This window comes from Anolis sagrei, chromosome 6 (assembly GCF_037176765.1).
Source record: "Anolis sagrei isolate rAnoSag1 chromosome 6, rAnoSag1.mat, whole genome shotgun sequence".
In the NCBI taxonomy this organism is placed as follows: domain Eukaryota; kingdom Metazoa; phylum Chordata; class Lepidosauria; order Squamata; family Dactyloidae; genus Anolis; species Anolis sagrei.
This window is the reverse complement of record NC_090026.1, coordinates 5171243-5188960: the sequence shown is the minus strand read 5'-3', so window position 1 is coordinate 5188960 and position 17718 is coordinate 5171243. Positions and strand designations below refer to the sequence as shown.

The window sequence follows — 17718 nt, the reverse complement described above, 5'->3', positions numbered from 1 at the left end:
TTGATAATCTGGATGATGTTGCAGTGTAGAAGGGGCCTGACTGACATTTGGAAATGTCACCTCTCCACTCGTCCCTTCCTTATTTTGTATTATTTACTTGCCACACTTAAATTTTGGCTTTCTTTGTAGATATCGTGTGCTCCATGCTTTTAAGTATGCTCAAGTACTGAAATAATAATAATAATAATAATAATAATAATAATAATAGTAATAGTAATAATAATAGAACTGCAAAGACTCTGGCACAAGCCAGTAAAGGTGGTTCCAGTGGTGATCGGCACTGGGTGCAGTGCCTAAGGACCTTGGCCTGCACTTAAACACAACCGACGCTGACAAAATTACCATCTGCCAGCTGCAGAAGGCCACCTTACTGGGATCTGCACACATCATTTGCCAATACATCGCACAGTCCTAGACACTTGGGAAGTGTCCGACAAGTTATCCAATACAACAGCCAGCAGAGTGATCTTGTCTGCTGTGGACTCATCTTGTTGTGTTTCTAATGATGATGATGATGATGATGATGATGATGATAGGAAAGAAGGGAATGAGTTGAAGCTACTCAATAGATGCGCCTACACTGTAGAATCAATGCAACTCGACATGACTCTCGACTGCTATGGAATCCTGGGTGTTGTAGTTTTCCAAGGTCTGCCCCAAAGTGCAGACTACAGCTCTCAGGATTCTTTACAACTCATCCAGGGAAGTTCAAGTGGTGTCAAAACTGCATTAATTTGACAGTGTAGATCAGATATGGGCAAACCCAAGCCCTTTGGGGTCTTTTCTCAGGCCCTCCTCTCTCTCTCCCCAACCTATCCTTCCTTCACTCTTTCCTTCCTTTCTTCTTCCATCTCTCTTTCTCCTTTCCTTCATCCTGTTGTCCTTCCTTCCCTCCTCTCTCTCTTTCCTTCCTTCCTTCTTCCTTCTTTCCCTCTCTTCCTTCTCTCCCTCTTTCTCCCTCCCTCCCTCCCTCCCTTCCTTCCTTCCTTCCTTCCTTCCTTCCTTCCTTCCTTCCTTCCTTCCTTCCTTCCTTCCTTCTATCCCCTCTCTCTCTTTCTCCTTCCTTCCTTCCTTCCTTCCTTCCTTCCTTCCTTCCTTCCTTCCTTCCTTCCTTCCCTTTTGTCTTTCCTTCCTTCTATCTTTCGTTCCATCCCTTCCTTCCCATCTTCTTTCTCCCTCCCTCCATTTCACCCTTTCATCCTTCCTTTTCTCTTTCCTTCCTCCTTCCCTTCCTTCCTTCCTTCCTTCCTTCCTTCCTTCCTTCCTTCCTTCCTTCCTTCCTTCCTTCCTTCCACCCTTTCATCCTTCTCTCCTTCCCTCCCTTTTGTCTTTCCTTCCTTCTCTCTTTCCTTCCTCCTTGCCTCCCTCCCTTCCCTTTCTCTTTCTCTTTCCATCCATTCCTTCCATCCTTTTGCCCTTCCTTCCTTCCTTCCTTCCTTCCTTCCTTCCTTCCTTCTTTCCTTCCTTCCCTTTTGTCTTTCCTTCCTTCTCTCTTTCCTTTCTTCTACCCTTCCTTCCTTCCTTCCTTCCTTCCTTCCTTCCTTCCTTCCTTCCTTCCTTCCTTCCTTCCTTCCTTCCTTCCTTCCATCCTTCCTTCCTTCCTTCCCTCTTTCCTCCTTCCTTCCATCTTCCCCTCTTTCTTCTTCCATTCTTCTGTTCTTCCTTCCTTCTGTTCCTCCTTTTGTCCTTCCTTCTTCTCTCTTTCCTTTCTTTTCTTCTTCCTTCCCTTCCTTTCTTCCAACACTGAGAAGCCAGTCCTTATAGCAGGAAGTGGATTAACCCATGTGCCCCCAAGTTAGCAAGTTTGCCCCTGCCTGGTGTAGATGCACCCAACGTGAAACTTTGGCTTGCAAAAGGCATCCTGCACAATTTGTGGCCCATGTTTTTATCCTCCTGACAACAGCCCGGTGAGGTAGGCCAAGAGGCCAAAAGAGAAAGAGATCTGTTGTAACTCAAAAAGGAATATCATGGCTCGATCGAGATTAGATCCTGACTCTCTCCCACATCAAGGCCGGTGTGATAGATCTCTATTTTGCGCACATCCAAACTCGTCCCACCCTGAATTAGCCAAGGAGTAATTAAGTCTTTGCCTGAGCATCCCTCCATTGCTCAATGTGAGAGCGAGGAGGATTAACCCGAGTGAACCGGGACAAGGTGAACGTGCCTTTTGCAGAGAGAGAAAGAGAGCCAATGAAAGAGCCATTGTATTAGCTTAGGACAGGCATGGGCAAACTTGGGCTCTCCAGGTGTTTTGGACTTCAACTCCCATAATTCCTAACAGCCTACCGACTCTTCAGAATTGGTGGAGTTGAAGTTGAAAACACTTGGAGGGCTGAAATTTGCCTACGCCTACTTGAGAAGAGGATCTCTGTGGGTGGCTTGTTTTATGACCGAGGGAGGGGGACAGATCCTGTGCAGTGCCCCCATCCTCCCCACAGCAATGGGAGAGGACATGAGCCACGTTTAGGCCATGAAAGCCGCTTACGGTGGAGATTATCAAAGGTTTTGCTTAATGGGATTTGGGAAGGAGCCTTCGATGGGGGCATCTGCGTCCCCATGCCCCAACCCTGCCCTTGGCGCTTGGGTGGGCACTTGTGGCAACCCCACCCAAAGAGGCACCCCTTTCCAGCCAAGGGGTAGAAGATAGAATCCCCAAATCTAGCATCCTTCTTGCAAAAACTCAACTAGACAAAGAAGCCAGTCTCCTAGCCATCACAGTTATCCTTAGATGCCCAGGTGCAGCAGGACCTGGCAACCCTCCAAAGATCCACAGGTGAATAAAATGGAGCACGTGGCCACAATAGAGCCATGCTGGGTTTGGTTCCCTTGTAAACCACCCCGAATCCCTTCAGGGAGATAGTGGAGGGATATAAGAATAAAGTTGTTGTTATCATTATTAGCTGCCAATTTGCTACCAGGCACAATTCAAAGTGCTGGCTTTAGCCTTTAAAGCCCTAAACGGTTCTGGCCCGACCTACCTGTCCGAACGCATCTCCTCCTATGAACCAGTTAGGACATTAAGATCGTCTGGGGAGGCCCTACTCTCGGTCCCGCCGGCTTCACAGGTACGCCTGGCGGGGACGATAGACAGGGCCTTCTCAGTGGTGACCCCTCAGCTGTGGAACGCCCTTCCCTAAATGATCAAGGCGACTAAAATGATCAAGGGTCTGGAGAACAAGCCCTATGAGGAGCGGCTTAGGGAACTGGGCATGTTTAGCCTGAAGAAGAGAAGGCTGAGAGGAGATATGATAGCCATGTATAAATATGTGAGAGGAAGCCACAGGGAGGAGGGAGCAAGCTTGTTTTCTGCTTCCTTGGAGACTACGACGCGGAACAATGGCTTCAAACTACAAGAGAAGAGATTCCATCTGAACATGAGGAAGAACTTCCTGACTGTGAGAGCCGTTCAGCAGTGGAACTCTCTGCCCCGGAGTGTGGTGGAGGCTCCTTCTTTGGAAACTTTTAAGCAGAGGCTGGATGGCCATTTGTCAGGGGTGATTTGAATGCAATATTCCTGCTTCTTGGCAGAATGGGGTTGGACTGGATGGCCCATGAGGTCTCTTCCAACTCTTTGATTCTATTATTCTATGATTCTATGATTCCCACAGATATCAGATCGGCCCCCTCCCTATTGGCATTCCGGAGGAGAGTGACCTAGCTGTTCGAGCAGGCATTCGACCAAGCAGTGTAATTGAGTGTAATTGATTATTGGAACACAGAATAATGGATAATGAAACTGGATTTTGGTTTTATTGATGAGACGTGATGGATCTGTTATATTGATGTACTGATGTTTGGTGTCTAATTAATTGTTATGCCACCTTTTTTAAATGGTTAGTGATTTTCTATTTTGCATACTGAACTGTTGTTGTATTGTCGAAGGCTTTCATGGCTGGAATCACTAGGTTCTTGTGGGTTTTTTCGGGCTATAGGGCCATGTTCTAGAGGCATTTCTCCTGACGTTTCGCCTGCATCTATGGCAAGCATCCTCAGAGGTAGGATGCTTGCCATAGATGCAGGCGAAACGTCAGGAGAAATGCCTCTAGAACATGGTCATATAGCCCGAAAAAACCCACAAGAACCCAGTGAACTGTTGTTGTTAACCACTCTGTTAACCGCTCCAAGTTGCCTTAGGGCTGAGAGGAGCGGTATACAAATGAAGTAAATAAAATAATAATTATAATAATTATTATTATACAAAAACACAGTACGTCACAGCAAATGAGATCTCTATGCTGGATTTAGTATCACAAAATCACAAGTTGGAACACTTCCCAAGCATCTAGGACTGTGTGATGTATTTTTGAATGATGCGCGCAGATCCAAGTCAGGTGGCCTTTTGCAGTTGACAGATCGTGATTTTGTCTATGTTTATTGTTTCCAAATGCCAGCTGAGATCTTTTGGCACAGCACCCAGTGTACCGATGACCACTGGGACCACCTGGACTGGTTTATGCCAGCATACGATTAGAAGGGATCCCTTGAGGTCATCTACACCAACCCCTCTTGTCTTCCAGAAGTGGCCAGAAAGTCAGTGGAAAGCGGAGACATCAGTTGCACGCTTTGAGGTGCTTTGCAGTTCGATTTTGAGGTCCTGATAACGGTTGAGTTTTTCCTGTTGTTTTTCCTCACTTCGGCTGTCACCTGGAATGGTGACATCAATAATCCAAATTTTTCCTTTTCCACAATCGTGATGACTGGTGTATTGTGTTCCAAACCTTCGTCAGTCTGGATTCGAAAGTCCCACAGTATTTTTCCGTGTTTATTTTCCACTATCTTTGCGGGTTTATGATACCACCAATTCTGTACTGCTGGCAAGTGGTACTTGTGACATAAGTTCCAATGAATCATTTGGGCCACAGAGTTGTGCCTCTGTTTGTAGTCTGTCTCTCAAGATCCTGAACAGGACCGGGCCCAGGACGGAACCCTGCTGATGGTACTCCACTCCTCACTTCTTTCCAAGATGAAGGCAAAGCCTTGGTGAACACCCTCTGGTTTCGTTTACTTAACCAATTACAGATCCACCTAATTGTGGTTTTGCCAGGACCACAATCAAAGCACTCCTTATTATTATTTTCAGGTCAGGAGTGACTTGAGAAACTGCAAGTTGCTTCTGGTGTGAGAGAATTGGTCATCTCCAAGGATGTTGCCCAGGGGATGCCCGGATGTTTTGATATTTTACCATCCTTGTGGGAGGCTTCTCTCATGTCCCCGCATGGGGAGCTGGAGCTGACAGAGGGAGCTCATCCGCACTCTCCCTGGATTCAAACCTCTGACCTGTCAGTCTTCAATCTTGCCAGTACACGGGTTTAACCCACCATCGGGGGCTCCAATACTAACAACAACAACAATATCTCTTTGAGGAGGTTAAACCGCTGAGCTGCTGAACTTATTGTCTGAAAGGTTGGCAGTTCGAATCTGGGGAGTGGGGTGAGCTCCCGCTGTTAGGCCCAGCTTCTGCCAACCTAGCAGTTTGAAAGCATACAAATGTGAGTAGAGCAATAGGTACCACTGATAAAATCATGGCAGCCACATGATCTTGGAGGTTAAACTGCTGAGCTGCTGAACTTACTGTCTGAGAGGTTGGCGGTTCGAATCTGGGGTGGGGTGAGCTCCCGGTGTTAGGCCCAGCTTCTGCCAACCTAGCAGTTTGAAAGCATACAAATGTGAGTAAAGCAATGGGTACTGCTTATACTATCATGCCATCCACATAACCTTGGAGGCATCTATGGACAATGCCAGCTCTTCGGCTTAGGAAGCTGGAGCAGACAGAGGGAGCTCACCCGTGCTCTCCCTGGATTCGAACCTCTGACCTATCGGTCTTCAAGAGTTTAACCCATTGTGCCACTGGGGGCTCCTATCACTCCCAAAAGAGGAGACTCTACTGGACACTCTATCCTTTGCATGGACTTTTTCCAAACTAAGTGTCACCCATCCTATAGTTTCCAGGGCCAAGTGGGGTTTTGAACCCTGCAAGGAGAGTTGCATCCTCTTTTTTTCCCTCCCTTCTTTTTTCCAAAGCTTCCCAAATAGACAGGCTTGGACTCTAATTTCTCTCAAAGTTGGTGCAAAGAAGCAACATTTGGGTCTATTGCACTCTCAGAAAGCAAGGGTGACACTCTCTCAGCCTCCAAGGTAGGAAATTATTTTGGATGTGTGATGCTCCTTCTATATTGATCGCTGTGGTCAACTTATTTTCATGAAGTGATGAGCGGAGTGCCGCAGGGTTCCCCCCTGGGCCCGGTCCTGTTCAACATCTTTATTAATGACTTAGATGAAGGGTTAGAAGGCAGGATCATCAAGTTTGCAGACGACACCAAATTGGGAGGGATAGCCAATACTCCAGAGGACAGGAGCAGAATTCAAAACGATCTTGACAGATTAGAGAGATGATGGGCCAAAACTAACAAAATGAAGTTCAACAGTGACAAATGCAAGATACTCCACTTTGGCAGGAAAGACGAAATGCAAAGAGACAGAATGGGGGATGATGCCTGGCTCGAGAGCAGTACGTGTGAGAAAGATCTCGGAGTCCTCGTGGACAGGAAGTTAAACATGAGCCAACAATGTCATGTGGCGGCAAAAAAAGCCAATGGGATTTTGGCCTGCATCAATAGGAGCCTAGTGTCTAGATCTAGGGAAGTCATGCTCCCCATGCTCTATTCTGCTTTGGTTAGACCACACCTGGAATATTTTGTCCAATTCTGGGCACCACAATTCAAGAGAGATATTGACAAGCTGGAATGTGCCCACAGGAGGGCGACTAAAATGATCAAGGGTCTGGAGAACAAGCCCTATGAGGAGCGGCTTAAAGGGCTGGGCATGTTTAGCCTGAAGAAGAGAAGGCTGAGAGGAGATATGATAGCCATGTATAAATATGTGAGAGGAAGCCACAGGGAGGAGGGAGCAAGCTTGTTTTCTGCTTCCCTGGAGACTAGGACACGGAACAATGGCTTCAAACTACAAGAGAGGAGATTCCATCTGAACACGAGGAAGAACTTCCTGACTGTGAGAGCTGTTCAGCAGTGGAACTCTCTGCCCCGGAGTGTGGTGGAGGCTCCTTCTTTGGAAGCTTTTAAACAGAGGCTGGATGGCCATCTGTCAGGGGTGATTTGAATGCAAAATTCCTGCTTCTTGGCAGAATGGGGTTGGACTGGATGACCCATGAGTTCTCTTCCAACTCTTTGATTCTATGATTCTATGCTGGCAAAACATTACAGGTCCTGGTTTCTTCCATTGCTCAGAATAAAAATCACACCCTCATCCCTTTCAAGAAAGCGAACTTAATTTTATCCATTAATTCCCTATCAGCTTAAATACCGCACAGGGTGGCCTATATTGCATTAATCTCCTCCCTCCCTCCCTCCCTCCGCTGGCTCCTGGGGTCCTCAGGATACCTTAAATAAACCTTGAGGTGTATTTAAAACCACAAGCCCACAGGTACAGTTTAAAACACACTTTTTGAAATACCCCAAACTCTTAAGGAAGGAGCCAGTTGCATTATTTTCTCCATTGACACACACACACACACACACACACACACACAAGGGGTTGAAAGACAAGAGAAAGCCACCCTGTTCTGCGCTTTCCCAATTCTTCTCTTTCACGAGAATAATGAACATATATCAGTCATATTGCATAAATAATATTAATTAAATCATACCTCTAGGAGAGACTCCTTGAGGTCATCTAGACCAACCCCTCCTTTTTTACAAAAGTGGCCAGAAAGTCCATGGAAAGTGGAGACATCGGCTGCACACTTTGATGTGCTTCACCCAGTCTTTTCTACAACTCCCATTATTCCCACACCATGCATACTCTTAGAAGGGACCCCTTGAGGTCATCTAGACTAACCCCTCTTTTTTGCATAAGGGGCCAGAAAGTCCATGGAAAGTGGAGACATTTGCCGCACACTTTGATGTGCTTTGCCCAGTCTTTTCTACAACTCCCATCATTCCCACACCCAGCATACCATTAGAAGGGACCCCTTGAGGTCATCTAGACTAACCCCTCTTTTTTGCACAAGGGGCCAGAAAGTCCATGGAAAGCAGAGTCATTGGTTGCACACTTTGATGTGCTTTGTCCATTATTTTCTACAACTCCCATCATTCCCACTCCCAGCATACCATTAGAAGGGACCTCTTGAGGTCATCTAGACTAACCCCCTTTTTTGCACAAGGGGCCAGAAAGTCCATGGAAAGTGGAGACATCGGCTGCACACTTTGATGGGCTTTGCCCAGTCTTTTCTACAACTTCCATGATTCTCACACCATGCATACCCTTAGAAGGGACCCTTTGAGGTCATCTAGACTAACCCCTCTTTTTTGTACAAGGGGCCAGAAAGTCCATGGAAAGCAGTCATTGGTTGCACACTTGGATGCGCTTTGTCCATTATTTTCTACAACTCCCAGCATACCATTAGAAGGGACCCCTTGAAGTCATTTAGACTAACCCTTCTTTTTTGCACACGTGGCCAGAAAGTCCATGGAAAGTGGAGACATTGACTGCACACTTTGATGTGCTTCGCCCATTCTTTTCTACAACTCCCTTTCTTACACAAGTGGCCGGAAAGTCCGTGGAAAGCAGAGACATCAGCTGCATAGTTTGATGTACTTTGCCCAGTCTCTTCTACAACTCCCATCATTCCCACACCCAGCAAACCATTAGAAGGGACCCCTTGGGGTCATTTAGACCATCACCCTTTTTTGCACAAGTGGCCAGAAAGTCAGTGGAAAGCGGAGACATCAGCTGCATAGTTTGATGTGCTTTGCCCAGTCTTTTCTACAACTCCTATCAGTCCTACACCCAGCATACCATTAGAAGGGACTCCTTAAGGTCATCTAGACTAACCCCTCTTTTTTGCACAAGGGGCCAGAAAGTCAGTGGAAAGTGGAGACATAAGCTGCATGCTTTGAGATGCTTTGCCCAGTCTTTTCTACAACTTCCATCATTCCCACACCCAGCATATGATTAGAAGGGACCCCTTGAGGTCATCTAGACCAACCCCTCTTGTCTTGCACAAGGGGCCAGAAAGTCAGTGGAAAGCGGAGACATAAGCTGCACACTTTGAGGTGCTTTGCTCAGTCTTTTCTACAACTCCCATCATTACCATACACAGCACAACCATGGAGTTATAGATGATGGGACCTGCAGTCCTGCAAACACTCATATTTCCCTGGCACCTCTGAATATCCAAAGGCACCTCAAAACAACAACAACAATAATGTAAGCATAAAATACAAACACAGAAACCTTGACCATTGGGAGAAGGTGGTCAGAGAAAGTAACCAATTCCACTGCAATAATATTATATTTTCTCACTTTTTCACTCTACAATCTCGCTTTCCTTCAGTAATATGAGTAATAATGTTCCACTGTGTTGAAGATATTGCACTCAACTGTGTTTCATATCCAAATGCTCTCCATTTTCCCTCTCTTTCTGGACTTTGGGGCAAGAAGAAGCCACAATGGTACTAAGCTAGGTGGCTTATTCTTTCCAGGATTCCTAAGCCCTTGCGTGTGGGTTGCTAATTGGCTAATTTCCCATCTCTAACATGCTTTGCTATCACCCTCCATACTATTTGCAAGCACCACAAGGTCTTTGTCCTTGGTTTTTGAAACTTTTTTCCTTTCAAACAAAGAGGAGTTGTTATTATTATTATTATTATTATTATTATTATTATTATTATTATTATTATTATTATTTATACTCTGCTTTATCTCTCCTGCAGATGACTCAAAGGGTTTGCCTTGAACCAGACAGAAGGAGCCGTACTTGGCATAGACCATACCTAATAGCATTTAATCACCCCATGTATCAAACTTATCGCTCTCATGTTTACTTATAGATGTATCAATGCTCCGACTTGTGCCAAAAAGTCATGTGTCCCATCGCATTGTATACCACTTTTATTCCTTAGTCTCATCTTCAACGTTCCATGATGCACATTGAAAAACACTGAAAAGTTGCATGCCCAACCCATGCAACCCTTTGCTGTACTCCAATGCTCCCTTGTCTCCAAACTATCTCAAACTTTGATGCCCTAATTCCCCTTTGCCGTACTCCAATGCCCATTTCAAACCACAGAAAGTTCTCTCATTTCCAACCTACTACTTTAAACTCAACTTTGATGCCCTAATCCCAGTTTGCCAGACTCTGATGCCCATTTAAAACCATTTGGTTTGATTATGTATTCCATTGGCCGTATGTGGCCCATCCTTGGATTCACATTTGGCCTATCGATTTTCCCCATTCAACCAAAGTCAAACCCAACCATGTCTTGAAAGTGCGCCCAAATAAAATAGGAATCACTTACCGACTCAGATGTCAAAGAAAGGGGAAATTTGGCTCTGTTTGGGGTGCTCTCTTATGGCACCCCACCATTCAGGGTTTGGCAAGCGCCCGGCATCAAGTGTCAGGCTGCATCCGGGGAGAGAGCGACCAGTGATGGGATTTAGCAAAAGGGGGGTGGCACTGGACTTCAGCAATCCTTGGAGGCTAAGATTAGCTGCCCCACTGAAGCAAAGACTGGCATGGAAATGGACACGGAGGGAGGGAGGGAGGGTGGCCACGCAGCAGAACCTGTCAAAGGTGATTAAGGAAATCCGTCTGGCTTCGTCAAAGAGTCAAAGGGCAGTTGGAACCCGGCAGGCTGTGCGGAAATGTTCCCAAACACAGCCCTATGGGGTTGGTTGAAGGGGTGAGGAGGCCTCGGGGCTGGCTGACCCCTCTCTCTCCCAGGCCAGGAGTTTGGAAAATGTTTTCCTTGGGCCCAACCTAGAACCATAGAACTGTAAAGTTGGAAGAAACCCCAAAGGACATTCATTCCAACCCATAAGATAGATAGATAGATAGATAGATAGATAGATAGATAGATAGATAGTTCGATAGTTCGATAGATAGATCATAGTTGGAAGAGACCCTAAAGGACATTCAGTCCAACCCATAAGAAAGAAAGAGAGAGAGAGAGGATAGATCGTAGTTGGAAGAGGCCCCAAAGGACATTCATTCCAACCCATAAAATAGATAGATAGATAGATAGATAGATGATAGATAGATAGATAGATAGATAGATAGATAGATCATAGTTGGAAGAGACCCTAAAGGACATTCAGTCCAACCCATAAGAAAGAGAGAGAGAGAGAGAGAGAGAGGATAGATCGTAGTTGGAAGAGGCCCCAAAGGACATTAATTCCAACCCATAAAATAGATAGATAAATAGATAGATAGATCATAGTTGGAAGAGACCCTAATAGACATTCAGTTCAACCCATAAGGAAGAAAGAAAGAAAGAAAGAAAGAAAGAAAGGATAGATCGCAGTTGGAAGAGGCCCCAAAGGACATTCATTCCAACCCATAAGAAAAATAGATAGATAGATAGATAGATAGATGAACTGTAGATTTGCAAGAGACCCTAAAGTTCATCCAGTCTAACCCCTGACAGACAAACACAGATAGTGGAATGATGGAAGAGACATCCAGTCCAACCATTAAGATAGATAGATAGATAGATAGATAGATAGATAGATAGATAGATAGATAGGATAAGTGAATCGTGAAGTTGGAATAAACCCCAGAGAACATCCAGTCCAACTCATAAGATAGATGATAGATAGATAGATAGATAGATAGATAGATAGATAGATAGATAGATACTAGATAGATAGATAGATGAATCCTAGAGTTGGAAGAGACCCTAAAGAACATCCAGCTCTGAGTTGAGGTTGGACTGGATGACCTTTGGGGTTTTCATTTCAACTATGTATATCAGGCATGGTCAAACTTTGGCCTTTCAGGTGTTTTGGACTTCAACTCACACAATTCCTAACAGCTGGTAGGTTGCATTAGCCTGGTGTAGATGATACACACTCCATCCAACGGACCTGTGAGTAGCATCTATATAGTCCACCATCCCCACCTCTGTCCACCAGGGGGTGCTTGGACACCTTGCAATGGCTTCCCTAAAGCTGCCCTTGGCCCAAGCCATCATGGTTTGGGATGCTGAGCGCGGAAAAGGGACTGGAGGACGCATTTATTTGGCCTGGGCATCGGGCCCAGCCTGGAACCCTTCCAAGGACAAACACTCATCCTTCACAAAGGCAGATGGGCAACCTGGGAGCCTCGGCCTGGGGCCTGTAAGGTGCCTTCCACCAAGGACTCTCTTTTGGAGAGAAGCAAGAAGAACTGGGGGAATTATTAGGGGTGCATCTATACTGTAAAACAGGGTCCTCAAACTACAGCCTGCGGGCCATATCTGGCCCACCAAGGTTGTTTACCCGGCCCTAAACTTTAGATTTGCCGTTACCACCAGACTGTGAACAGACTGTGACTTGAAGGCACAACAACAACAAACAATAGTCCAACTCCCAACAGTCTGAGGGACTGTTGTGAACTGGGATTTGGAGTATAGGAAATGATGTGCTTAGAAGAGACTGAGCAGAGGACACCTTCTGACCCCAATTCCTTCCCCAAAGACTTTTAACCTTTGGGGTTAGTGGTTGCCGAGTTGGACTGTATTTATTTTGGAGTTTATTTAACCTGGGGAACTCTTGGGATGGTCAACCAATCGGGGCTTGTGGATGCTATAGTCCAAAAACATTTGGAAGGCCCATGAGTCCTTTGAGCAGGCATGGACAAACTTTGGCTCTCCAGGTATTCTGGATTTCAACTTTCACAATTGTGGGAGTTTAGGTTCAAAACACCTTGAGGGCTGAAGTTTGCCCATGCTCCCCTTAAAGGTAAATGAAGCAATCTCTGAAGCGATGGCAGAGATCTTCCTGATCCGAAACATTTGGGGCCAGGAGTGTTTTGCATTTCGGAATCCCTTTATTTGCATGAACTTACATATTGAGATCTCTTGGAGGCGGAACCCAAGTCCAAACACGATGTGCATTTGTGTTTCCCAGACATGTTGCACACCTCACCTGAAGGGAATCTTCATTAATTTTGCAGGTGATACAAAGTTTGTGGACACTGAGCCATTGGGAAGCAAAGGTGCCACTCTCTCAGCCACCCAGCAGGACTGGTTGGGATTTTGGAGTATTTCTGTTAAAGGAGACTCAACCTGTTTACCTGGAAGTATAGTCTATTCTATTCTGTAGACATCTAAGTGAGGTTAGGCTCAAGGTATTTTTGGGAAGCAGGTCAGAGGTAGCAAACCGGCACTAATTAACAAATTACTAATTAACTGGAGGCGGCGACATCCTGTGACGTTCCCTACAGACGTCAACCTGAATTCTGAAAGGGCTTATCATTGCCTGATAAACCATTGGGGATCGTTTTTGGTGATGGGGAATGCATCCGCACTGTAGGGTGAATGCAATCTGCATGCCTCGATGCTATGGGATCCTAGGAGTTCTGGTTTGACAAGGCTTTCCGCCTTCTCTGCCAAAGAGGGTCAATGCCTCACACAACTACAAATCCCATGATTCCATAGCATTCAAGCCAGGGACTACTCAAGTGGGGGTCACACTGCTTTCATGTACCAGCTTAGGTCCCATCTACACTGTTATATAATGCAGTTTAAACTTATATGAGTCTAATGGAGGCATGGCCAAACTTCCTCCCCCCAGCTGTTTTGGACTTCAACTCCCACAATTCCTAACAGCTAGTAGGCTGTTAGGGGTTATGGGAGTTAAAGTCCAATACACCTGGAGGGCCAAAGTTTGCGTATATGTTGGAATAAGACTCTGGAAACCTGGGTTCAAATCTCTCCTTGGCCACAGAAATGCATTGGTTGACTCTAGACGAGTTTCCCTCTCAGCCTCCGAGGAAGGCCAGGCAAATCTCCTTAAAAGAAATCTTGCCAAGAAAAATAAATGATGGGTTGCCTGTGAATCAGAAGGAACTTGGAGCCTCACAGTAGAAACCAATAGATAGGTGATAAATATATATATTGGGGGGGAGGGGATCATAGGGATAGATAGATAAATAGACAGATCAGAGGGATAGATAGATAGATAGATAGATAGATAGATAGATAGATAGGTCAGATAGATAGATAGATAGATACAGATAGATAGATAGATAGATAGATAGATAGATAGGTCAGATAGAGTGAGAGATCATAGAGATAGATTGATCGATCATAGGAATAGATTGATCGCTCTTAGGGATAGAGAGATCGTGAGATCGTAAGGATAGATGGATACAGAGAGAGAGATCAGAGAGATATCATAGGGATAGGTAAATAGATTGATTGATCAATCATAGGAATAGGTAGAAATATAGATAGCATATATGGATGGATGGATGGATGGATGGATGGATGGATGGATGGATGGATGGATGGATTGGTGGATGGATGGATGGATGGATGGATGGATGGATGGATGGATGGATGGATAGATAGATAGATAGATAGATAGATAGATAGATAGACAGGCAGGCAGGCAGGCAGATAGGTGTAATCTATATAAATAAAAATGTAATGTTCGTTTGTGGGATTAACAGAACTAAAAAACCACTGGATGAATTGACACAAAATTTGGACATAATACAATGACTAACCCAAAGAGTGACCATCACTCAAAAAAACAGATTTCATCATTTCGGAGTTGTAGTTGCTGGGATTTATAGTTAACCTATAATCAAAGAGTATTCTGAATTCCACCAACAATGGAATTGAACCAAACGTGACACACAGAACTCCCATGACTAACAGAAAACTCTAGAAGGGGTTGGTGGGCATTGACCTTGAGTTTGGGAGTTGTAGTTCACCTACCTCCAGAGAGCACTGTGGACTCAAGCAATGATGGATCTGGACCAAACTTGGCACGGATACTCCATATGTCCAAATATGAACACAGATGGAGTTTGGGGGAAATAGACCTTGACATTTGGGAGTTGTAGTTACTGAGATTTATGGTTCACCTACAATCAAAGAGCATTCTGAACTCAACCAATGACAGAATTGTGGCAAACTTCTCACACAGAACCCCCATGACCAACAGAAAATACTTAAGGCCATCCAGTCCAACTCCCTTCATCAGTGCAAGAAAACGGCATCAAAGCCCTCCTGACAAAGAGCCATCCAGCCATAGATAGAGATAGATAAGATTCACACACAGAGAGATAGACTATCATAGATTTGAAAGGGACCCCCTAAAGGAGGACAATGATATGTTGCCTGTTCCAGAGTAGGCAAACCAGACAATCTCCACATCAACACTGACAAAGAAACAGCAAGAAATATGGTTTACCCACAAGCATAAAGACATTACATATATTAGAAACCAACACTTTCTCATTACTTTATTTTCCAGATCTGGGCCACAGCAATGCCTGGCAGGGGACCGCTAGTCATAGGAATGGATAGAAAGATCAGAGAGAGAGAGAAAGAGAAAGAGAGAGAGAGAGAGAGAGAGAGAGAGAGAGAGAGAGATCATAGGGATAGATATAGATAGATAGATAGATAGATAGATAGATAGATAGATAGATAGATAGATAGATAGATAGATAGACAGACAGACATCATCATAGGGATGGATAGAAAGATCAGAGAGAGAGAGAGAGAGAGAGAGATCATAGGGATAGATAGAGATAGATAGATAGATAGATAGATAGATAGATAGACAGACAGACAGACAGACAGACATCATCATAGCGATGGATAGAAAGATCAGAGAGAGAGAGAGAGAGAGAGATCATTGAGATAGGTAGATTGATTGATCAATCGATCAACTGATAGGCAGGCAGGCAGACAGCTGATGAGGAGCCAGTGTGGTGTTATGATTTGATTGTTGGACTAAAATTCTGTGAGACCAGGGTTCAAATCCTTGAAAACCCACAGGGAAACCTTAGGCAAGTCACACTTTCTCGGCCTCCGAGGAGAGCAAAGAGGCCAAAACAACACTATTGCAATCTGACCCTGAAAGCCATTTCTGAGATGCTCTCCTTTCGTTTACTCTTTGACCGCTGGCCTTTTGGCTCCCTTTCCGGCTCCCAGACACGTTCGACTTTGATCCAAGCAGCTCCCTTCTCTCGGGATCTTCTTCATCCTTTCGGAAATGTTGCAACATCCACGCACTTATGGGGGCCGGAGTTGTTTGCTTTGGCTGGGGCCTGGAGGGAGAAGACGCAAAGAAGGATCAGGTGGAGAGGAAGTGAGAATGCTCTTCCAGGACCAGAAATATATATTTGTGTGTGTGTTTGGTGTTGATAACATATCTACATCTATATATGTTTTGCAGATGCTCCATTATTGTGTGATAGGCAAAGCTGCAGCAGGCTCTTATCAGACATGAAAAGAGGCAGAAGCAACTTCCAAAAGAAGTAAATGGTATTGTATATTATTGGCTGCTTTTGCATTCCCGGAATCGCTTTGGATGCCCCTTTTCTTGGGATGCCTAAATTGTATTTATCCAAAATTCAGTTCAAAGGATGGAATTCACTTACTTAAGGAGAATCCGGGGAGCAGAGTGACCTCCCGCTGCTAGCCCCAGCTTCTGCCAACCTAGCAGTTCGAAAACATGCAAATGTGACTAGATCAATAGGTACTGCTCCGGCGGGAAGGTAACGGCATGCCATGCAGTCATGCCAACCACATGACCTTGGTGGTGTCTGCGGACAACGCCAGCTCTTTGGCTTAAAAATGGAGATGACCACCATCCTCCAGAGTTGGACACAACTGGAGTTAATGTCAGGGGAAAATCTTTACCTAAGAAGATGAGAGAAGAAAGCTTTAAATTAAGCTTTCTTGCATCCAGCTAGATTGAGTATGTAAAGCAGAGTGGAGGGTGAGGTCTGGCACCATCAGGACAGGAAAGAGGAGGCTATGGATGCATCTATATTGCAGAATGAATGCAGCTTGGGACTAATTTAACTGTCATGTTTCAATGCTATAGAACAGGCTTGGGCAAACTTGGGCCCTCCAGGTGTTTTGGACTTCAACTCCCACAATTCCTAACATCCTACTGGCTGTTAGGAATTGTGGGAGTTGAAGTCCAAAACACCTGGAGGGCCGAAGTTTGCCCATGTCCGCTGTAGATACAGGTTAGACTAGATGGCCTTTGGGGGTCTCTTCTAACTCTAAGATTCTATATAAGGACATATTCTGGATTCAGATGGGATGGAGGAGAACGCAAGAGGGCCTCCCTTTGGTTATTTTCCTGCAACCGGGTGGCCACAATCTTGGATTCGAATTGCGACAGGGAAGGAGAGGCAGGTGTTGGGGAAAACAGGATTCCTCCTTTTGGGCGCCAACACTCTCCGGCTCTCGCTTCCTGGTTTCATGCGTGGGGTGAGTCATTTTCACAGATTTCCCAAGGAGGGAAGGATCTCTCCCGCCGCAAACAGGCACACTGTGGGGAATGTGGGTCAGCCCAGGTGGAAAGGAGCCTCTCTCCATGGAAAGGGCCCAAGGCATCAAACCTCACCACAAAGTACTTTGCATTTTGGATGTTTCTCCACACCGATTTTGGACTATTTGCATAGATATCGTGAGATATCTTGGAAATGGGAATCCAAGCATGAACTTGGAACTCATTTTGTAGACACGTGAAGGTCATGTTATGCAATATTTTTTAAATAAGGTCATGCATGAAACAAAGTTTGGGTAAACTGAACCATTAAAAAACAAAGGCCCCATCAGTCCAAATTCTGCATTATATGGTCAGTGCAGACTCAATATAATGCCTTGAACTGCATTATATGACTCTATGCTGACAATATAATGTAGTGTAGACTCATATAATGCAGTTTAGCTGCACTGAACTGCA

General features: G+C 45.1%; 1 protein-coding gene across 1 annotated transcript in view; it reads right to left on the bottom strand.

Moving 5' to 3' along the window:
• Positions 1-10527, bottom strand: part of GRK1 (G protein-coupled receptor kinase 1) — a 46580-nt gene extending 36053 nt beyond the window's left edge. The window contains exon 1 of the mRNA XM_060779858.2: positions 10317-10527. The gene's annotated coding sequence lies outside the window, so the exon portion shown is untranslated. The remainder of the gene's footprint in view (positions 1-10316) is intronic.
• Positions 10528-17718: the final 7191 nt, after the last annotated feature.